This window comes from Nylanderia fulva, unplaced genomic scaffold (genome assembly GCF_048542155.1).
Source record: "Nylanderia fulva isolate GAGA-0341 unplaced genomic scaffold, ASM4854215v1 Scaffold21, whole genome shotgun sequence".
Classification (NCBI taxonomy): Eukaryota; Metazoa; Arthropoda; class Insecta; order Hymenoptera; family Formicidae; genus Nylanderia; species Nylanderia fulva.
This window is the reverse complement of record NW_028190275.1, coordinates 3,634,091-3,659,464: the sequence shown is the minus strand read 5'-3', so window position 1 is coordinate 3,659,464 and position 25,374 is coordinate 3,634,091. Positions and strand designations below refer to the sequence as shown.

General features: G+C 34.3%; 1 long non-coding RNA gene across 1 annotated transcript in view; it reads right to left on the bottom strand.

Moving 5' to 3' along the window:
- The window catches only part of LOC146723315 (uncharacterized), a 79,921-nt gene extending 54,930 nt beyond the window's left edge, over window positions 1-24,991 (bottom strand). The window contains exons 1-2 of the long non-coding RNA XR_014924650.1: window positions 24,974-24,991; window positions 24,827-24,868 (exon numbers count right to left, since the gene is read on the bottom strand). This is a non-coding gene — a long non-coding RNA (uncharacterized LOC146723315). The remainder of the gene's footprint in view (window positions 1-24,826; window positions 24,869-24,973) is intronic.
- Window positions 24,992-25,374: the final 383 nt, after the last annotated feature.

The window sequence follows — 25,374 nt, the reverse complement described above, 5'->3', positions numbered from 1 at the left end:
ATTAATGGAAATAAATTAAAAGTAATAAAATGTGCTCGTATCAATTATTCATTTATCAAGTTTTACATTGACTTTGATTTTTAATATCTAAAGTAAACAATACTGAATAAGTCGTGTGACATTATAATTTCCAATAATGAATTTATTAGCAGCGATTTTCTAAATGGCTTCTAAATGCGCATTACGCGATAAATATAAAAAGATTGATTATTAGTTTTAATTTCTGAGATAATTTTACGTAGGAAAAATTCTCAAGACATCTACCATCAATATTTTACATTGGCTTTGATTTTTAATATCTAAAGTAAGCAGCGATTCTCTAAATGGTCTCTAAATGTGCATTTACGCGATAAATGCAATCACTCGATAGCGCGTCGCGCAACGTATAGTGCAATAACGCGCCGCTATATTTATGCATGTGAGAATATGCGCGTGCTGCATATAGCACCGACGGTAGTGTCGGGGGCACACCCTTTGATACCGCAATAATTCCCCGGCGAGTAAAACTGCTTATTAAAATGACTCTCTCTTCTTTCCTTCGGCAGGTCTCTTCCTTGTAATCATTGACAGATTGTCCGTCATTTTTGAACATGTTATTATATTCAATTACAGCCATTAGTAAACGTAATATTAATACATCGTATTACACGTGACTGGACACTAAAAAGATCTTACGTAAATAATTATTACATTCTAGGTAGAAGGGCGCATCGATTAAAAATTAATTAAATTTTAAAAAATACCTTTTCTTAAATCCCATGTGCGAATGTCGGATTTTTGCCAGAGTTGTCAACATGGCCCAGAAGTGGCACAATATTGGCTGCCAAGACTTGATACTGCCCCAGTACGGATAAACCACCAGATCAATACTGTACCAGTCTCGGTAATTGGTACTGTACCAATACTCCCATGCAATCATATTCTGTTCCGAGCCGAGTCTCGTCTAAGTACTGATCGTGTTTAAAGCCGAAAATGGTATTAATCGATGGCCGAGAATCGTCTCAGTACTAGGCATGTATTGAATCGACTCGTGTCGGATTACTGGGAAGCAAGCAACTTTGTCTGCAGCACGAGTACCGGTTCAAATATACTGGAAGAAAATTGGGCCAATGTTTGTGTACCGTACTGACACAAAATATTTTCTATACCGAGCCAAATATCGTATCAGTACTGGGCGAGACGTGAAATAGTACTGAGATGATAAAAGTTATGTTGGATAAAATCGTATATATTGGATCAGCACTGGGGATACATTGGGCCATACGTTGGTGTATGACAACAAATATTTTTATTTTGAAACATTAATTTATAATAATTTTAAACATATCGGTTATTCTAATGTTAGATTTGGCCCAATACAGACTAATAAATACGGCCCAATACTGATAATGAATGTTGTCCCAGTACTGATACTTTGTGTCGGGCCAAAGTTGGCATCAAGAGTTGGCCCAACATTGACAATCAACGTTGCCTCTGTACTAAATACTCTGTGTCGGGCCAAAGTTGGCGCCGAGACTGGGACCCGTGTTATCATTCCGACATTGTCCCAGTAATGACCCCATCTCAACTTATACTGACCCAGAACGTCAGCCAGTACTGGCGACTCTGGCACCAGTATTGAGCCAATACTGAGCCTTTTTGAAAGCCATTTTCGGCCTCATACACGATCAGTACTAAGACGAGACTCGGCTCGAAACAGAATATGATTGCATGGGAGTATTGGTACAGTATTTACCAATTACACCGAGACTGGTGGTTTATCCGTACTGGGGCAGTACCACCTATCAAGTCTTGGCAGCCAATATTGTGCCACTTCTGGACCATGTTGACAACTCTGGCAGAAGTCCGACATTCGCACATGGGATATTATGTCTGTAATACTTGATCGAATTTCTCTGTATCGTACGCGAGAATTAAAAGCGAGAACGCACGAAGGTATCCGCTGCGCGCGAATCGATCGCTAAGCGCCCGGGTAATTTTAATGAAAGGCGATACTTTCCGGCGGCACGTACGTGACGAGGGGGACCGGACGAGAAAATAAGGGAGTAGAAAGGGGGGGACACATACGCGTGCATCGCGCACGCACCTTGGCCTCTTCCCTCTTCTATATAGGAAAGAAAGGGGCCCCATTGTCGATGAGGTGCACCCTTCTCCGCGCACGCTTATAGGGCTCGTGCCCGCGTCCTCACCTGCCCTTTCCAGCACCCCTCGCTCTCTTACGGAGTCTAGCCAGGTGATGAGTCACCCCGCGGCTTCGGCACATTCCCCTCTTCTCCTGCGTCGTAATTTTCGACATGCACCGCGCGCGGTCTGCACGCGTGAAGGCACGGGGCCCGTATTACGCGAGGGCCCAGGATGTGATTTATTACAATGTGTAATGTACGGATGGTATAGCGTTTCCACCAGTCGCGGTATTGTTACTTCGAAAGAAAGACCGGGAGAATATACTTATTAGGTGCGAGGTTATTATTTTTTTTATGAGGGGATAATCAAATACTCGAACAAAATATGACGGATAATTTAAAAAGTATTGGAAAAAAGTAAGTAAATTTTAGTAAATCTAAATTTGGAAAAAATGCATTGTTGTATCAATGTTATGACGTAAAAAAGCGAAAATCAAATGTCTCGCCATTTTTTAATCCATTAACACACATACGTACAATTTTCTTCGTAAAAGGCAAAACAAATTTTATTTATATATAGATTTTGGTTCTCGATAAAATATATATTTCATAATAAAAAAAAATATGTAACTTTTATGGGTTGAGAATTTCATGATATTTTGGTCTTTATAAAACTGTATGAGATCTTCAAATATTTATACATCTAAAGTAAGTTTAAATGTAGTAATATGCATTTTGCATTAGATCACATCTATATGAAACATAAATGTTACCAATTCTATTCAATAATAAATCAGTCGCATTAATTCGCCATGAGATGTAAAGCTGGTTAAAATGCGCGCAACATATCAAATATTTATATATTAATTAACCTTATTTTGTTTTGTTCAACGACATACGAGTTATAAGAGCAGTTTTAAAAGCATTGAAAATTTATTAATTCATGTTATTGCTAATGAGTGATGAGCATAAAATAGCGACGCGAAAAAAATTTCAATCGGATTTCACGGTTTAATCGGAGAGATGAAATAGACAAACGTTGCTTTTATTTAAACATCCTGGCGCGTACGAATATCGCGCTAACCCAAAGAGCTATTATTATGTCTTTTACTGTATTTAACAATTCATGTATTACGTATATTACGAGATCTTAGTACTTAATTATGTTTTCAGAAAATTTAAAGCGCATATATGCGAATATATCTTACGTTGAATTTTTTATATACATATGTGTGTGTGTGTGTGTGTGTGTGTGTGTGTGTGTACATATATATATATATCAGCATTGCGCGAAAGATTTATGTATATTAAATACATAGGTTCTACGTCCGTCCATGTCGTAACATAATATTAACCGGCGACCTAAATTATTTTCAACCGGACCAATATGGAATTACATCAAAATTGTATGATATCGCGCTTTTGGACACATAATTTTCATAAATGTTTTATCGTACTTACAATTAGTCTGACCTCCCTCCATGTGTGTGCCCACGCTCTATTCTCAATCCGGTAATATTCGGAAAAGAAATCGGAACAATTTACTTATATAACTATATGATCCATTTCGCCGAAATCGGTACTTTCTTATAAGAAGCCAGATACCTCAACTTAAATTTGATTCTCGATCTCTTAATTTAATTGTTGAATTTTCTAGATTTAAGATCTTTGCATTTCTATCTAAGAAAATCTATATTCGAACGGAAATGCATCAAAGTTGCATTTAGTTTTGCATAATATATTGCAGTATTAAGTTTTGCACATTATAAATTGGACTATATTATTAGATAATCCGAGAAAGATAAACTGCATGCAATGGTGTGAACGTTCGTTTGGAATTTAATTAAATAATTTAGTACATGCATTAATATATGCATATAGATTATTATATAATATATTATATATTCTACTATATGCCTAAAAGCACAGACCTTTTAAATATAATTAAACTTTGCAACAATGTATCTCAAAAGTAAGCAAACACGTAGAAAGCACATTAAAATCTGAAAAGAGGGGAAAAATAGATATCCCTAATCTATCTCGCGATTACAAAAAAGGGTTAAGTGACTATACGGTCAATCAAAAAAAAAAAAAAAGAAAAAAATTCCAAACATCCTACTACAATGATTCCAAGATAAAAAAAAGTGTAAACACAAGTGATCGAAGGGAAAGATATTACGACCGCAATCCAAGAAAGTAGGACCTGCTTGTCGTGTAACACCTTGTGACCATGTTTTATTTGCGCGACGACCCTTGAAGGAGGAGAGAAGCCTCGCCCCGAAAGAAAGGGCGCCGTAATCTTTCTTTCATTCATCGGCGCACGCCCTTAGGAGCCCTCTCGCGACCCCTTAGAAGCCCGCACGAAGGAGACTTTAGCTGCATCGCTAGAAGCGGAAGTCGAGGTTACGCGTCGGTGCGTGCCGTTGTAACTTACACGCTGGCTTACCGCGCGACACCGGTGCTTGTGCCCATTTACATGTGCCGGCGACTTTTAGAAAAGAAGGTGAGGGAACGTAAATGTAGACCGAACAAAGGTTACCGAAAAAGTTACGTAATACACGAAACGAATAAAAGCGATTATCATTGAAAAATGATTCTATGTGACAAACAATAATTATGTATATATACAGTGTCCCATAAAAGATTAAAAATAAGAGCTTTTTTGTGAATTAGGTCTTGTGAAAATAATTTAACAAAACTATATTTTTTTAGTTAATTTCAGGTAAAGTTTAGTTTAATAGAATTTTAATTTAAGACTTAGTTACAAAAATATGATTTAAAAAATTGGGAACATTAAAAAAATAACGACCTGCCTCGACATAATCTTAGGAATTTCCCATAAACGATGATATACGGTAAGGTTGAGACACTCTGTATATAATTAAATCAATATTTCGAGAGCATAGAATTGCGGCGAAATTATTACATTAAAAACAGCTGCTAATAGATGTTGAATTCATCAAGTTGTTGTGATTAAAAAAATGTTCGACTATGTTAAAGACTACTACTCTTATTAAATTAAAAATGAAATAATTGTGACACGCGGTATGACTGATCTGTTCGGCGTTCTGTGATTTTCACCGGAAGGACGAATGTACCTGCACGAAGAAGGGAATGGGGAAAAAGGTGCAGGACTCTCTTTAAGGTTGCCTATATCGCGTAAGAGCATGCGTGCGTATCTAGCACGTGGGCTACGAGCCATGAATGGCCCGGAGACGTAATGCGACCTACGGCAAGAAGCCATAGAGATGCCCCCTCGTGCCTCGGCGTGATCCGAAAACGTGACGGTGAATGAAACCACGCGCGCAACAATGTTTCGCGAGACATTAGAGCCTAAAGCAGTGACTCTCAATTCGAAACGAGGAAGTAAAATGTAGAAATAATTGTACAAAAATTATATAAATTGCATGACACTATAATAAAAATTGTAATTATTTGTCAGAATTCTCTGTCAGAAATTAATTCCTAGTATATAAATTAAATTTCATGATATCACGGAAAAGCAGTGATAATTGTAAAAGGAAATTATATAAATTTCATGACACTCTAATAAAGATTGTAATTATTTGTCAGAATTTTCTGTCAGAAATTAATTCCCAATATATAAATTAAATTTCATGATATACGGAAAGGCAGTGGAGATAAAATTAAGAGACATGATTATTTAAAACATTTTAGAGCTGGCATCAGCTGATCGGTAAACTTCCCGTTTGTCGCGTGCAAAAACGTAAAGAAAATATAAAAATAAAATATAAAATATATAAGTATAAATATATATAATAGAAAATATAAATGTAAATGTAAAAAAAATCAGTCGAGGCAGTTGAGCGGAACAAACTGCCCTCTTCTCGTTGAGGGTTTGGCTCTTCCCGATTTTGCATCTGTTGACGGCACGCGTCGCGTAGAGGATTATGAGAAAATCCTCCGACAATTCATCATATCAGGAAGAGACCGATTTCTCGTTCGACGCGATGAATTGTTCATCGTACGATATGTTTCTCTAGGTTTCGGAGAAAGATCGATACGATGCCACTTATACATATATGTGTATGTTCAAATAATTCAAAGAGCGAAGCTGTCACTTTTCGAGCTATATATTATATTTTTATCTTTAATTCTCTCCAACCTTTATAATTTATTTTTTACATATTCTTCTCATATCACGGCAATCAAATGTGTCATTTTAATATATGAGCAGTTAAAGATATAATTTTTAGTCGAAGACTAACGACTCGTAAATAGATGAAAATAATTAAATAAATATTTTTATTGAGATCGATTAAAGGATTTCTACGCTATTAAATTAGCGTTGATCGTAATTAAATCGCGATTACTATTATGATCGTTTAGAGACAGATTGGTAGCAGTCCATGCGTCAATTTGCCGTAAGCCGTCATAATGGCGAACGCATCTGGTTCGATCACGCTAATACAGCTCGAAAAGATCGTCCAGGTGGTCGAGCTAGCTACCAGATTTTTCGGCTTTCCGTTTCACATTGCATTACTGCACCCTTTCCGCGATGGGCGCCTCCCACATCGAATGCACCTTTCCTGGCACCGGTATTTCCACCTATGTACATTAACCCGATGTCAACGATCCTTGCCGGAAACGACAGAGAGAAAATGAAAAACGTTTCTAAAAAAAGTACACTCTACCGACGACACGAGAACGTTCCTTCTAAGTGTCCTATATCTAAATCAATCTATCCTTCACATCTTCAGCTGTGTATAAATATAAGAATGCAAAATATACGAATAATGTGTGACTGATATCTCTAAGGGAATGTTAAATTATTTAAACGAATTGAAAGTTTCTAGTTGCATATGTTATATTTATATCGCCGAGTGTAACAAGTTTACGAGTTAAATATATACATTTGCATATACAAAATGTTGAGATACCTACGTGATTTTATTCAAAATATTCTATTCCCTCATCACATTAGTCTTATGATACTATCGTTTCGTGGATCAGATTTTCTCCGATTTATACGTACAAAATCCGATTTATGAATAAAAAAAAAAAAAAGAGAGTCAGCTGCCGGAAACAATGACTTTCAAGGATTCATCGCGCGCCCACCTTCTCGCGTGAATTATATTTGACAAATCAGATTTCCGCGCATATTTGCCTTCGGCAACGTGGAGAAAGGGAGAGAGAGAAAACGACCGGTCGGGTCTAGAATCGAGAGTTCTCCCCTTCGATCCCCCTTGAATCCGGAACATCGCTGCATACACGAGGGTCGAAAGAAGACGGACACGTTGAAGGGGAAGGTATCGAATCAGGGTAAGGGAGGAACGAAATCGCGCAGCTGCCCGAACTCGATGTCACAGCTTTCCGGCTCACAATGCGCACCGCCACAATGCATGATTTTAACGCCATTGTTTGCGCCGAGCGTGTGCATAGGGTTGCACGCGTGCCATACTAACACATGCGTGCGTGCCTATGGGCTCTCTGACAGCCACCTATTCCGAAGTAGACTTCGCCACGCGCAAGTCAGCTCATACTTCTCTCTTTCTCTTTTTCGTCCTTGATGGACCTGTTTGTATTTTCTTGATATCGTTTCAGACTGATACGTTTGTTTACTTCGTGAAAATATTGTACATAGAATTTTTCTGAAAATTATGGTAGTCGTGGGGGACAATAATGGTATATTGAAAGAATTTTATAGATAAATTTTACGATGTACATAGGAAGTAAAATTAATCGAACACATTTTATATATCTATACCATTGGTAGATATTAATATTTTTTATGTGGTAAATATTAATCAGAGAAACTCTTATAAAATTCTTTTAATTTTGTCCCACGATTAGCATGATTTTCAGGATAAATTCTGAGAAAAAATTCTTTCTGCGTGTATGCATTTTCTTAGATCAAAATGTCAAAAAAAATATTCAATTAAAAATGTGAGCACCAAGAAAGAAATAAAGAGAGAAGAGAGAGAGAGAGTCTTAAAGAAAAAGAGATTAATCTCTTTGTTCTTGATGGACCTGTCTTTTCTTCGTATCGTTTCAGACGTTACGTTTATTTACTCTGCGAAAACACATGTTTTCTTAACTCTTAGATCGAAAAAGTATTCAATAAAAAAATGCGATCGCCAAGACAGAAATAAAGAGAAAGAGAGAGAAAGCTTTAAAAAGAGAGATTAATTTATATAACAAATGATTATACACATATCTAAATTTGCATCTATATGTGTTTTCATCACAGGACCACATGTTTATTATAATTATCCTGGTATCTATGATTCGCTAATGCAGTCGTCATGCTGTCGCAGTCGTGTGTCTGCTATTTTATGGTCGACAAATTAACCACCTGTTCCATTTGCGTCGAATCATCGCGGCCGAAAATGAAAAGCTTAAACGCGTGTGTCGCGCATATGGAGAGAGAGAGAGAGAAGTGCGAGGCGACACGACGCGGAAAGCGAGTATATACGATCGACGGGAGATACATCTATCTGCATAGTAATTGCCTTCCTAATTAATTAATAGCTAAGCATCGTAATGCCGCACGCGCTTGTAAACATACGCGCCATATGGGATGCAGAGGAAAGATATGCGGTCGGCGCGCGCTCGCATCGCTCTCTGCAGCCCGAGACGAATTTATGTTCGTTAATTAACGAGAGCAACGACACGCGCGCGCGCGCCGAGAGCGAGTAACGTCAATATACGAGAGCGCATTGTTGTATAAATAAAAGCGCCAAAATTATTCTAATGTATTACGATTTATCGACGTTATTTGTTTACCGTGCCATCGCGACTCCATCCAGTGTTATTAATTGCTCCGTCAATGGAAAATAAAGCCAATAACGAGAGAAATTGCAAATATACACGCCGAACATTAATTATGAAAATTGAATTGCCCGTAGAAAATTCGAAATGTTTTATACCGAAATTGCGATTATTTTCGTTACGCGACGAAGATATTTCTGCGACGGAATAAAAAAATTATATTACAGAAATTGTTATGTTAAAGTAAATATATTGATAAATATATATGTATAATATATAGAGATTAAAATGTAAATTTTACATATGAGAATGCATAAAACGATTTCTGTTGTTCAAATATTATAAATAATATTTTAGCAGTTTTTAATTTGATTGCTATATAATTTAACATGATTATGATCGTTCTCTCTCCTATCATACTCATCACTACGGTCACGTGCCTAAGATCATGCCAACCCTCGTACTTTGCATCCCTCGATAACATCCGATTCTAAATATGAACGTTGCCTGATGCGTGCAATTATCGTCGTTGTAATTAACCTAACGAGAGGAGCATATTCACGTTTACTCCATGCAAACGCACTATCGTCATGCAGATTCTATCTCCCTAATCACGTTAGGAAATCAATCTAGCGAGAAGTTGTTGCATTGATTGTTTGTAATTGTCGGAATTTCAAAAATTGTCAAACAAATTATTTTTTTTTAACTACATAAAATAATACAATATTATAGCAATTTTGTTTTATATGCGATTCCTCCGAATCTCAATTGATCTATATGAAAACGACATGCGTTTCGTAAAAATAAAGCGTCATGTGTTTTCGCGTGAGATGACGAGTATTTAGATGACAACAGGATAGTTAGAGGCTTAATAGTTCATAAATTACGAAACCACGAAAAATGTTTTCGAATATGTTAGCACAATGCCAAATGTCGTCGTTGATCACGCGAATATAGTCAAACTACTAAAACATCGATCACAATATTGCGTCGATTTGTGTACGATTTAATTGTAGTATTCACGTGATATCGTATTTAAAATTTTAGAATTTTTATTATTATAGAAAAATCTAATTTCCTTATACCTCATAACTTATTGTTAAACTGAATTAACATAACGTATGTACGATACAAATTCTTGAAACTTTGATTAATAATTTAATAAAATTTTTATTTAAATTCAAGTAATTCAAAGACTACAGAAATAATATATTTTTTCTATATTATATTATTTATTATTACATGTATATACACATACATAAAATAATTGTTCGTTTATTAACAATATTTTATCGTCATCGTATTTCGTAGAATTCAATATTCTCATTTTTATGTTTTCATATTTATTGATAATTAATTAGTTTACTTATTATATTACTTTATGAAATATATTCGTTATTAAAATTTAATTAACTATACGCGTGCGAGTAAAACGCAGAATTTTAATGGCTGACTTGCGTGCGACATTATCACTCGGAACATGAAATATTGCGAGATGTAATTAACAATTTTTGCAATGTGAAAATAATGTTCTTAATTATCGCGTTCAGGTATGCATTTTTATGCAACTAGCATTATCGTTCCAGTTTATCGCATGCAATACGCGCACTTGCATGCCGGAATTCTCGAATCAGCATCACATCAGAGACAGACACATTTGCACCGCAAACAATCGCTCATTGGTAAACCGCCGGCTCGCTGTTTGCCTGTCTTCCGAATAGTGTCTAACTTGATTGAGTCGCGAATACGAGAAATATTTCATATCCATTTGCTGCGGCGAGTCGATACGCGATAATCGCGCCGTATTAATTAATTAGAGGATACCAATTCGATTCTGGCTACAGAGCCAGAAATTTCGACATCAATTATTTGGCCCGAATCACGTTAAATTAAATAAATTCTGAGCTTTATTAAAATAATGTGCCGCGCAAATCCGACATAAATAAATCAACGTTGGTATGAGAGGGTGGGCGACGCATTACTGTAGTCGGGTTTAGTTATATATATGTTTCATACTAAATGCATTTGAGTATTTTATATTTCATCATTCGTACTACAATATATTTAAGGAATTTTATTACTGCTTTTATAAGTAAATTTTCTAATAGTCTATAATAATCTACTCTAATCATCTATAATAATTTCTATAATAATCGGGTTGAAGTTTTAGAGGCGATTATACTCTTTTTCCGGAACGCAATGAATAATGTTCTCATTACCGAAGCTAATGAATTTGTATCGAGGTTAAATGGGTTAAGGGTTAAATTAGCTAAGAGCGCAACAGGCGCGAAGCGTGCAACATGCTGGATTATTTATTAGGACACTCGCTGGGCGGAGCGTTTTGATAATTTTGTTGTCCGACAGTAGTCTTCTCGACCAACATCTGTCCGGGTCATTCTTATCTTACGTAAGGACTTTGGAGAGTTGCCCTTAGACACTGACGGCGATTTCACGCCGATACGAACGAATCAATGAATGTACAATGATATACTATTATTTTAAAGTTTAGTTGATTTGATTGATATTGTAATAAAGCATGCTTGTCATAGTGTTACTGTTACATCAGTATTTTTTCTAATTGTAAAATGTTGTTTTAAAATTTTTTCATTATAGGAATGAAAGAATTATACTTTTGTTTTATTAGGCGCGACATAAAAAATGTATATAATGAAATCTATATCACGACATATATATACTAGAATATATTTTTACTAAAATAAAATATCAATTTTAACAATAAAATAATAATAATAAAATATAGTCTCAAAATCAGATATAAATGTTTCTATATCATAATTTGTGAGATATATATATATATATATATATATATATATATATATACTAGAATGTATTTTTACTAAAATAAAATATCAATTCTAACAATAAAATAATAATAATAAAATATAGTTTCAAAATCAGATATAAATGTTTCTATATCATGATTTGTGAGGGACTCGCGACAAAAGAATCTAAACACTTCGAACCCGGAGCAATCTTAAATGCAGTTTGATAACATCAATGCAAGCACCTTGCATTTCCTGTCCCATTCAAGTTCTCACTTCGTTGCGCTTAGCCTCCAGTATGCGTGTTTCTTTGACCACCCCGAGTAATTCTTCAGACCACCCTCGAGTTCTCTGTGTGTTCACGAGGGTAGGCTTTGTGCGTATACACTTTGCACGCACGTAAACGTCTTTCCTCCGCGTGACCTCGAAATGCGCACCTTTGTGCCCAACCCTCGGAAGGAGAGAACCCCTCGCAAGGTGCCGGCGAAGATATTCGGGATGAATGAATTTTACAACTGCGCGTACTCCACGCCCCAAGAAGGCTGCACGCACGTTTCCGAACTGCAACCTGCTTCGCGTGTGACGTGTACACCGGTCATGACGTCACGATTCTTACGGAGACCCCCCAATCTTGGAGACAAGCTGCTCAAGGTGCAAATTTGTGACGTATATATTCGGCATTGGCGTCGAGATCGAATTTAAGGGTGATTTAATTTATATTATAAATCTCAAATAATATTTATAAAAAGAGATGGGCGAGAGAAAGAGTTGAGAGGACGAGAGAACATTGGCAATATTTCGTAGAACAAAATTTGGTTCCATAATTTAAAATAGGAAAAAAAATATTATATATTATATAGGTATATATTATGATATATAGAATATTTTTTATAAAATGTAATATTAAGATTTTAAATGATTACGTGGTTAATGAAAGAAACTGAACAGAACGATATAATAAGATATTAATTAAAGGACGACACATTCATTATTCAAAAAATAGAAAGTTTATATCATTCACAATATAAAACAATGCAAAATTACATATATGTAATACTTAATGTAATATAAATATTTTCTTTTGTTCAAAAGATGACATAAATGTCAAGTATATAAAAGATCTACAAAAGTATGTACACCTAATATTAAAAGCATAAAATATTTCAGAAATATTACAAAGTTATATCTTCGCGATTGACGTCGTATTAATCTCTCGTTTAAATTCTGATGCGCGAAGGTATCTCGTCGGCAAAGTTACAAGAGCATTTTTATTGGAATCCGCAATCACGCTCGGAGAAATCTTTACGGGTCGGTCGGACGCCCCAATAAAAATTCCGGCATTCCGAGTGCGAGGGATGCTCGAATGGTTAGTAAGTCTAAGCCTATGACGGAACTCCCTCTAATCGCGCGCCACCAAGCAGTGATGATGTTGACCCCGAGTTTCCTCCCCTTTTTCTTTCCCCCTCGATCACCCCGCCGTCTCATGCGGACTCTTTTTTTATGCCGATGCATTGTCGGATCCAGGCCACAGCTGCCTGCAGGACCCCCATACGTGCCCCCATAGCGAGAGCCACGTCACACCACCTGGCCCTGCACGCGTGTGTGTACATATGAGGACAAGGGGAGGGAAAAAAAGGGGGTACCTAACGTGGTGCACCCTCCCTTACGCGCACCGGGCCGGGACTCGTGCTTATATGTCTAGGGATGCAAATGTATCGGGAAAGGATATCGCGTACGCATTCATATATATATTTATCGTTTTCAACTCTTATCCTCGTGGAATATGTTTGCGAATACCCATATTTAAAAATAAAAGTGTAAGAACACTTTTAATTCTTATCTAAGAATATATTTGTAGCTTTGCACGAGCAAAAAAAAATATTCCAGATATTATTTTATAAATTTTAATTTTAGGGATGGAATATATAAATGTTTAAAAAATTAGAAAGAGAATATACAACCAAGACCAGAAATGAATTTTTTCCCTGATTTTTTTCAAATATATAATTTGCATATACCTGTATCATAAATCAATTAAATGTTAAATCATGAAATCCTTGAGATATTATTGTTAACAATGAAAAGGTTCGAAAGTTAAAAAAAAAAAACAAAAATTTAAATCAATTACAATCTGCATTATGTACAATAATCGAAACAAACGTGTCACTATACATCATTTAAATGTGAGCCTTTTTTATTTATATTATATCAAATTTTATTTTTAATATTTTAACAAACTATAATACATATATTTAATGGTATCTAATATCACGACAAAACTTTTAAATAAAACATTTTTAATAAAATTAATGTATTAATTTTTATTTAAAACAAATGAATTAAAATGAAGTTCTCGAACAATATTATAATTGTTGAGCAATGTTATAATATATTTTAAAATATATGTATAATACATTGAAATAAAATAACACGACGATGAAAATATAAATTAATGAATACGCTGAATCGATTTTTAACAACACAGAAAATTAGCGTACTATATTTATTTATTAAAAAATTTAAATTATTGAGACAGATGTAGAATAATGTGAACAATCCAGATAAATAATAACATTTCCTGACTTTTCCCTGACAATTCCAGATTTATCAAATTCCCTGATAATACTCGATTTTCCAGATTTCTCTGACCGCTAGACACCCTGAATATTTGTGAATACCAGCTTTAAAAATAATAGTATCCTTACACTTTTAATTCTTATCTAAGAATATATGTATAGCTTCACGAGCAAAAAAAAATTCTAAATATTATTTTATAAATTTTAATTTTAGGCATAGAATATATAAATATTTAAAAAATTGAAAAGAGAATATATATACGAACAAATATATTTTATTTGAAATTTACCTAAAAAATCTGTTTTTAAATATTTTCTTGAATATTTTAAAGCGGATTTATAATAAGTGCACAGTACAGAGCAACGCTGGCATGGCAACTAGCCGATAGATGCACGCGTGCACTGCAGATAGGCAGCGGGCGCGTGCTCCAAGGGAGAGATACGAGGTGCCCACCTTATACGTAGCTAACCCCGTGTCGATTTTACGGCCTGCGCCTCATTTCCATGCGTTCTCATAGATAAGATCTGCGTGCGCGCACACGTGGCAAAAGGGACGTGCGTATTGTCGCCGGCTGCGGAATAATTCGATATATCTCGCGAGTGTTGTCGGGAAAAGGATTGGCACGAAAATAAACTTCTATACGTAATCTCCATAACTGATTGTATCCGTGATAACCACGCGATGGTATCGTATTTTTTTTTTAGTGAATACGGAATATATTTACGCACAATCGTGAGAGTTCGTAAACGATATTACACGAATTTAGATAATCGACTTTTTATGATAACTGAACGCAATTCACGAATAAGAGTAAAATGAAAGATAAAGAACGACATGCCATTTTCTCTAGGATTGTAGTCTTTTACTGGATTAATGCGATAATGAACACGTATACAGAGTTTCGCATTTGCGTTTATCTCTCGGCGCGTACGAACGTAAAAAAAAAAGAAACAAACAAAAAGATACGCCCCCTATTTACCCGCGTGAGTGTAAACGGCAGGTGATAAAGACCTTATCGTTCGCCACGCAAAGTGACACCGGCTTATCGCATTGTCGTGAACTCGGATAACATTGTATTCCGCGGCTTTATCATATATATAGCGCGCAACCCTTCGCGGGCCCGTCGCGGTGCACGCGATCACGTTCGGCATTCTGATAATTGTATTTGATCGTCGCGATGGATTGGCCGAAAAAAAAAGAGAGAAAAATATTACCCGCGGTATATTAATTGTTATGGGGACACCCGGTTATCGAATCAACTTTATCAATCAATATATTCAGATTACATTTCCGCTTCGCGATAATTCCTCGTTTTTTCAGCGCTCGATTTTAGTGAATTTGATACTCGTGTTGGTATTTATTTTGTAATTATATGTATAAGCGAGATATAAATTTATATCATGCATTATACAAATCGGAGATTATTTGAAAATAGAGAGTTGTTGCAAAATAATTAATTGTAAAAAGAAATACGAATATTGTGAAATGTTGTATTCGCATATCTTCTACCTCATTTGACCTTAAATTACTTCATAATAATTCGTATATCATCGATCATTCGCTTGAATCACAACAATATAACTGTATTGCAAATATCATTTATTTAATAATCCTCTTATTGAGATTCAGAGAAATCTCTTTCCCTGCCATCATCGAGGCGGACTCTTTCAATAGTTAATGGGGCAGATGCCGCTTTTGAGATACCTAGAGAGCCACTTTGAGCGAGAACGCTTCCCGTTCGTTGCCCACTTGAATATTGCGGCACGATATATTCATAGAATAACTATTTCGCGTTTCCGCGCACAGGATATACGAGGTATAAGAAGACGCATCTGTGCGCAAAGACTCGATGATGCGGGCACGCGTCACGCACAATGAGAAACCTCTCTCTTATGCTTCATAGAAGAATCCGCTCGCTCCTTTGCGAGTAACGCTGCTAATCAATTACTTTATTTTAAATTAAATTTTTTAATTATTTGTTAAACTCTTAAATTTTTTAAATTAAATAAATTTATACTGATTTAAACATTTTTTAAAATTGAAATAATAAAAATTAAAAAATTTTTAAATTAAAATTTAAATCATTGCTTCATAGATACAATATTAAACGGTGTGCGTGAACAAAAATTACGTTCCTTTATTCCTCATTATTTTTAAATTATACAAATTGATCGAACAAACAAAGATTTTCTTTTATTTCGAGTGAAATATTGTCTACTCTGCTATAATTTCAAAAAAATCCCTGACTTCATAGATGCGTATTCTTCGCGATACGCTTTCAAAGATAGTTCAGCGGGGTAGAACTGTGCACATTCTCATTCAGCGAGCACGCAATGTGTGCGCACAATGGATCGCAAAGAAAGGATCGCGAGTGCACTCGACAAATCGGTGCAAGCGACGCGAAGTCAAGCGACTAGAAATAAAGGAAATGCGCTGGCGGAAGTGTCGGAGCTATCGAGAATGAAGTTTGAAGGATCTCGAAAAAAATGAGAGCAAACTGTAATATGGAATCCTTTTATCTGGCGAAGCCGATTATATCATCGCGCAATCATTACGAATGACGTTGTCGATTTTTTTATATTATTTCTTTTTTATTTGTCTGTATACCCACACTAAAAAAAGAATTATTAAATTAATCAATATTTATTTCAATGCTGCTTAATAAATTATTTGAACAAATAAATATTTTTCGCATCAAATCAATTATTAGTTTCAAACAAATGATTTATTTGGCAGTATTGAAATAAATACTTATTCGAATTCGATAATTTTTTTTATTATATTATTTCTTTTTTGTCTGTATACCAACACTGAAAAAAGAATTATTAAATTAATCAATATTTATTTCAATACTGCTTAATAAATTATTTGAACAAATAAATATTTTTCGCATCAAATCAATATTATTAGTTTCAAATAAATTTATTTGGCAGTATTGAAATAAATACTTGCTCGAATTCGATAAATTCTTTTTCAATGAGCATCAATAAAATTTTGTAAAAAATATAAGCTCTTGGATCGTAATATATTACAGGATCTGAAATTCTAATTGCCGTTGGATTTCGAGATTTATGTATACGAACGTGAGACATTTGTCATCGCACGAATTCCCGAATGACGCTGTCCGCCGATCACGGATTCTTTTTCATCGAGCAGGAATGAAGAGTGGAATGCAATGGTAGTCTCGCTAATGTGCCGAGTCGGGCGCCCTTTCCTTTTCTACAAAAGAGGGGTCGCGTCCACTTACGCATCTGTCCACCAGCATCCCTCGGTAAATACGGCGTATAATGCATGAAACACGCAGCGGGAACGCGACGCGAGCTCTCTAGTAGAGGATATGCGTATTGGCCACATGCCGAGAGCGTGTCTGTTACCACCGCAGAGAAAATGCCTCGGAGATCTTAATCGCCGCACAGAGTTACACGTGTGTACAAAAGTCACCGTAACCGCGAGTGATCGATTCGAGAATCGACCCTCATTTCGAGTTCGTCGAACGAAAAAATAATAATTATATCGGAATAAAAGGTATCTCTATTATTAAGCTATAGATAAAAAATTAAGTTACATTTAGACAACAGATTGAAAACATATATATATACATGCATAGGCAGAATATTTTATAAAATTGATAGTAATAAGTTATAAAAATGCTATTGAAATTATTACTGAATTATTAAATTAAATTGCAATTAAATTGCGCGCATCGTTAATCAAAAATGTTTAACAGTTTCTTTTATTTCAGATAGCTTAAGAATTTAAAAAATTCACTACCAGCAGAATGTAAAAAGTTTCTTTCGAAATATCATTGTTGAATAATTCGAATAGCCCGCAGATTAGAAATTCTTTCACTCGAGAGCAAGGAATTCTCTCCTTAACAAGGTCGGTTTCTTTTTCAAGAACATACAAATGATTTACGGAGATCTATTTGTAATAATGATCCATTAATAGGCTCGTTCTCATAAGACGGCAATTGAGATAACTTTAAATTCACATAGGGGTAAAAATAACGGCGGAGATATTCGAGAGCGTCTCTCGATGATTTTTTTTTCGTTAGGCTTTCTTTCTCGAGCACCCATATATATAGGTAATCGCAATGGATACGGGTCTGATGTTACCTATGAGACGTAGATTCTACATTCCGTGAGATCTTAAAACCTGCGGGTAGACTGTGCATTCATTTAAGAATAACAAGTCTCGTTCAAAGGTATTTTATACCGGTATTATAGCAACTTCTCAAAAAAAAGTGTTGTTAAAAAAGATCTTTAATCATCAATTTATTAATCTTAATCGTTTATAATATTTCTCTCTCTCTTTCTCTTTTTTTCGTATATATGTCATCTATTTTGCTGAAAAGGACGATATTAAAAAAAATATTCCAGCAAAATATATATAATATAAAAATAATAGTACTAAATTATAAAAATTATAGAGAGCTTTAATAATTTATTTGTTAAAACGATATCAAGTATCAATATTAAAAGTTGATTTCTCCGAAAATCATGAATAAAAGAAGAAAAAATGTTTGAAAAAATGACGCGACAGAAAATTTAAACACGACTTTTTTGAGAAATATTATTTCTACAATTTATATAATAATGATAAAAGTGGAACGACTCGACGCGGACACTGTCATGAAAATTATCGAAAAAATCCGAGCACGTCGTCAGAGTACATTAAACCGCCGTAAAATTATCTCACGATAAACAGGGGATAATGAAATATTAAACTTCTCTCTCGCTCTTTCTCTCTCTCTCTCTCTCTTTCTCTCTCTCTCGAGCGTGTATTAAAAATGTATTTTTCTCCCCGTCTTTTCTTTTGCCCTCTTTGCGCTTCGCAAGATTGCAAATTACTGCAGCAGCGTCGACGACGCGACCGACAGGGGCGTCCTCATAAACTTTGGAGTACTTCGTAAGGAATATTGCAAATTGTTCGCGGCAGGCCGAGAGGCGAATGGTGGCGAACGAAAGCCAGAACGGGACCTCGATAATTCCACGGGCGCAATTCGTAATTACATAACCGATGGACATGCCGTTCTAATAGCAATTAAAATTCCGGACTGCAATGAACTTTTAATCGAAGATTATTAACGTGCCAGGAAGGGTCCGCGCGTATTTCATTATTCTTCCCTTAATTTATCGCCCCCGTTTGTCGCGAAGATGCATTTTACGAGAAGATTCTTCTTTACCTTTTTTTTATTATTCAGTTCATGTCTCGCTACTTTGACGTTGCTAACATTAACTCTCATGAATATTTAATTTATATTTTTCATTTTTTTTGAACATCTTTTAATACCTGCGGCGAAATAAAGACATAAAAGATTGACTACTTATAATTTTAAATAATTTTAAGTAACCGATCAAAAAAGAATCATTTTAATCTCTGTATAAAATAAATTATTAAACTTGTATTGAAAATAAATTATAGACAAATTAACATTTATATTATCCATATCACTTAAAATTCTGCTCCGTGGGCGATTCTAAATTCTAAAAGATTTTCGCGCGATTTTCACGATTAATTATAGGCTATTACAATCCACACATTAATATTTCCATTTCAAAAATTCCAAGTTCTCTGTAATATCTCTAATTTGGTAAGAGACGAAACAAGATCCGTTTGATGGCAGATATTAAGCTCGGATATTATATTTATCCGGATCCTAATTATGTACCCGCGAGGTATTAAATGAAGCCTCGGGCGTCCCTCTCATGCGGTAATGGCACTTGTACGGTGTCCTATAGTGGATTACTTTATCCTATAGTGCCCTATACCGGGGCACGCCGATATATCCAGGCCAGCTGCCCGGAAGAGCGACCGCGACACTTCCTTCCTGCACTTGCGCGTCCTGTCTATCCACGGTATCTCGTAGTTCCGATTGCGATCCGTCATACGATCGATACCGAAAATATACCCGGTCATCGATATCCTCGAAAAAGGAGACAAATGCATCCAACGCGGCGCGATTTTTCTTACTCGTGGGGCTTTGCGAAAAATTGTGAAAAACAATTGTGTTATGTTATGATTGATAATTCCGATCTCTTTTGTAGTATTATATTTCGTTATCTTTGTTCATCAATTAATTTGTTTTTTCACGAATTAATTAATCTCGTGAATATAAATACGTTATATATTTTATATGCGTTTTACCAATGAGATTTATTATGACAATATTGAAAATGGTAAGAAATGATGGAAAATACACTTTTACTTTAAGAACTTTTTAATACGCAGTTCTAAATCCTTCCCATCTGTCAAAAGTAAAATACAATCAAATTCCAAACTTCTCAGATTGTCGGTCGAAAATAAACGTTCACTAGATGAATTTTGCAGTATATGTATAATTTTGACTTTTAAGAGAGAGAGAAAGAGAGAAAGAGTTCAAGCGCTTCTTAGAAATTCTTATTTTATATCGCAAATGGAAAAGGCATTTGCTTCGATTAAGTTAAGTTGCAGTATCTCTTATATCGATTTAGCAAACAGACAATCCTATAATTTGCGGAACAGAAATAGCTCAGCAACGATATACGAAGAGAGTGTCACGATATGAATATTTACTGCTAGATATACCTATTCGTGTGAATATAAACACAATGCAATTTTCGAACTTACACTCTGCTAAAGAGAATCCCATAGTATATCGGTAAAATAATTTCCGCACACACACAGGACGACAATTAAAATCCTCTATTTCGCACGTAGAATGATAATTAAAATCACTTCTTTCACGAGAATTTAGTAAAGTCAAATAACAGAAAAAATTGTATTCTTATTTAAAACAATCTAATTTAAATGATAATAAAATGAATGATATAAATAAATCTATATTCTTTTATATCTGCAATTGTTTTTCTAAAAAATATTTAAAAAATCAGATTAATCGGTATATCTTTCAACAAAATTTATAATACATTCTTTTAGTATACTGAATATTTAAGTAAGCATGATCTTAGACCATCGTTTCTATAGAAGGAAAACTTAAAGATTTATCTCGTGCTTAATAAGTAGCACGAAATAATTCATTGTTGACAAAAGATCGTGTAAAATGGAGGTGAACGCAGATATCGAACAGAAGTGACAGTTAAACGTACGGCAGGAAACGTAAAAATGCAACGAGACATGTGACTCATCGCGAAGCGATGCGCAGGTTCCCATAGCTATCCATTAAACACCAGAAACATGTCCCACCTGTACATACGAGGGATGTGCACCCCGCCCTGTCAAACCGTGCAACGCGCAACAGCAATCCATCCCTTGTCTCTCGTCCTAGAATCGTTCGTGGGAAACGGATATATTCGCGGCCCTCCCGAACACTTTCGATACTTCAATCGCACATATACGAAATAAAAGTTGATATTTCGATCGAAACAGCTCTTTCGATAAATTTATAATCAATTGTTTCCTTATTTCAAATGTCATTTTCCAGAGTTTCTTCATTTCTACACAGAGAGAACTTTCTCTTAAAATTTAAAGAAAATCACGAGAACCATGAGACAATATGATATTGAAAGAATTTTATGAGTTTCTCTGATTAAATATTAATCACAATAAAAAAAATTAATATCTACCATAATAAGCTATAGTAAAATTTATTATGCGTACATATTTATATTTTTTATTGTGGTAAATATTAATCAGAGAAACTCTTATAACATTTTTCCAATACTATATTGTCACATAATAATTGTGCCACGATTTTCAGGATAAATTCTATAAGAGGAAATTCTCTCCGTGTACAACACTCAATGTGTTTTTATAATGTTTAAGAGTATTAACTTTTTAGATCGAACAAGAATAAGATTAAGTAAGAATTTCGTGGACAACGGTCATGATGAAAATATTCGGAAACCATATGCGCGGGATTTTCTCAAGGGCTTCTCTTTCGCGTCTCGCTATAACGATTGCCAACTTCGTGGGTAATCGTCTCTATTCGAAGGAGGGTTTCTCAAAATGTCTGATCCCGCGATTAGGAGATACTTAAAATAAAAAAAAAGAAAGAAACCGGGAGACACCCGGTCTACTATTAATTTGGCCTGGTCTCTTATGGCTTCGCAACATCTTGTGTTATTTCTTCGAGAAAGGTTTCCCAGCACGCGCCTTGCTCGCGATATATTTTATTTTGTACATACCGTGAAATATATTTTTATCAATTATTATTAAAATAATATATTCTCTTCGTACATTAAATATTTAAATAAGCGTCTGATCTTTAATCAATTAGTCAATTGCAATGCTCCTTTTCCATTAAGATTAATGTTAAAAATTATTTAATAATATTTAATTAATCACAATAAAATAAAAATTTCCAAGTATTTAGCTTATTTTCATAAATAAAAATTGCGAGAAAATTCGTCACCGAAATGAAACAATAAAAAATTTTCCTCGACGGCTCGTATAAATAATTTCATGTTACGAACTCGTCATTATAGTCAACTAAAATAACGTATGCATATACATACATATTACGATCGTTGCCGACTTTCGAATATAACTATACGAATCGCGACAGATTGCAGCTCAAAGTCAAAGTCTACAGCACTTCGTCCGTGTCAACGAACTTATGGGGTCAAGAAAGGGTGATAGAACTTGGCTTTCTTTTTACGCTCTTTATCGTGGCCGTCGCATTTCATGTCGCGACATGTCGCTGACACCGAATAACGATGTCACAAAGAGAATAAACGATGGGAAAAGAGAACTCTTACGTCGGCTCTAATTTACCGATCGCAAAAGCGAACAAAGTGGCTTTCGTGCGTTGCATATTATGTGCATTTCCTTAAGAGGGAATATATCGACACGTGCGTATACATCGTATATGTGAAATACGTCAAGGGGAAGAAGAAGAAAGGATTATTTTGAAATTATCTTTATTATACGGCATCTGTTATCGAATAATTGATAATTGAATTTTCTATGTTTCTGACAAATAATTGCGGTGAAAGTATTATTTTAGATCAAAGACTTATATAGAAAGAAATATATCTGATTATAAAATATGCTTGGTTAATGTAATAATGTTAATTAAATTTAATTCAATATAATTTGGCATATTTTTGACGCTAAAACAATCAAGAAAAAATCAAGTTTAAAGTTAAAATTAAGAGAATTATTAAAAGAATTAAATAATTTTAAGATTTAATTATTAAAAGAAAAATTTATAAAATTATATGATTGTTTGATATTCAATTATCAATTGAATTTTATACTTCTGCGGACTTTCAGTTAGTGTGCACTTTTAGTTAGAAGTAACACTCTAACTAAAACTAATAATTAAATTGAAGTAATTAAGTTATCCATGACCTACCTTGTCGAAGCATTTAATAGATAATTTCTCTCCCTCGAGTTATCCTGTTTCAATATTTTTTTCTTTACGTTAGAAATCGAGAGGCGAACGAATTTATTAGCCTCGCATCCTGGCACGTGCCAGTGACAGGATCCTCTTACCAGTCACGTAAAGACTCATGTACGGGTTCGTCGAGGTGCACAGGAGCACATAATTTTACAGAACCGAGTATACGGTATACAAGGTTCTAATATTTCCCGAAGAGACAGTCGATGTTTGATATTTTTTTCGCATATACTAAATTATTATATTACGAGATGTGCGTGATATTCTCGTAATCGTAATTCGTAAAAGGCCTCATTATAGCCTATAAAAATTAAGAGAAAGTATCACTATGAGAACGAAAAAAAATATTTCTGAAATATTTTTCTAAATATATAAATAATACTTTAAATAAAACATTCTACTTATACATATCAATTAAATGTTTTTTAAAAATATTTTATACACAATTTTGTTAAAAAATAGTGCAAATGGAAACCAGCAGTTAATGTGCATGTTAATATATATTTTTATAAAAATAATATTAATGTTCTAAAAATGCATACAAAAATGCAATGTTACATTCATATAACTTTTAAAAAAATGCAATTTTTTACCTAGAACATACTAATTTAAGTAAACTCTGCAAAAATATATATAAATGTATAACTTCTAATATATATATAAATATAATATATATAAATGTATAACTTTTATTTTTTAATAAGATGTTATGAAAAGCATTTTAAAAATATGGGTAATCGATAAAAAAAAATTTCACGGATAACGATATGATACTGAACATTGATAGACTTTAATTGTTTATGAATTAATTCATCAGATTGGTGATTCAGTTAATTTAACTTCACAGATCATACATTATAGGCAGGAATTATTTTTCTATCTGCTGTTGTATCGTCTCTTAATTTTTATAGACTATGGTTTGATTTTTATGTAGAAAAAAATGTACGCGTGTATTTAAAAAATAATATTCTAAATATTCTAATAGTATTCTTTTTTCACGTAAAAAATTAAAGTGCATAATTTTTGCATATTGACTGAATTGATATATTTTCTGCATCGATTATTGTAAATCGACAATTAAGAAATTTTGCATTAAAAATTGTATTAGGAAACAAATTATATCGCCGAATATAGATATATTATAATAACGTGATATTCGTAATCATAATTGCGCATGCAATTATGAATGAATTTTTACGAAATGGGACTATTCGCACATCCTTATTACCTCTGTAGAAATATTACAAAATAAACAATTTTTCACTCACCGAGACGTACAAAACGGGAGTTGTAGCACACAGCAAATTGATCTGAAAATAAAATATATAAATTATGTATATACATGACTATAAATGTATATAAATCGACTATTTCATAAACAATGCAGTTTAGACAAAAATTTTTATTTTGCATACCTTACAGTTGCTCCGCTGTCGCCAGATGCCTCCCCAGGCCTCCTCCTCCTCTCTTGGTCCTTTATAGCACTGATGACACTCGCGAAAACACGAATAATTACGATCGCCCGACACTTTACACGACACGCGAAACTTTACACGGCACTCCCGACACGACGCGTGAATCACACTGTGTATCGCAATGCTACCTGTAACAGATGAAATACATACATATATTAAAACAACTTTATTATTTCGTAAGAACTCTAAAACTATTGAAAATAATTTTAAAACATGTCAAGTTATGCCGATAGTGTCAAATTTGTTAAAATTAAGTACACATAAATAAAAAATTAAGATAATAACGAGAGACAAGAGTAATGACTAAATAAATGCAAGTAGTAAAAGACAAAAATAGAGCG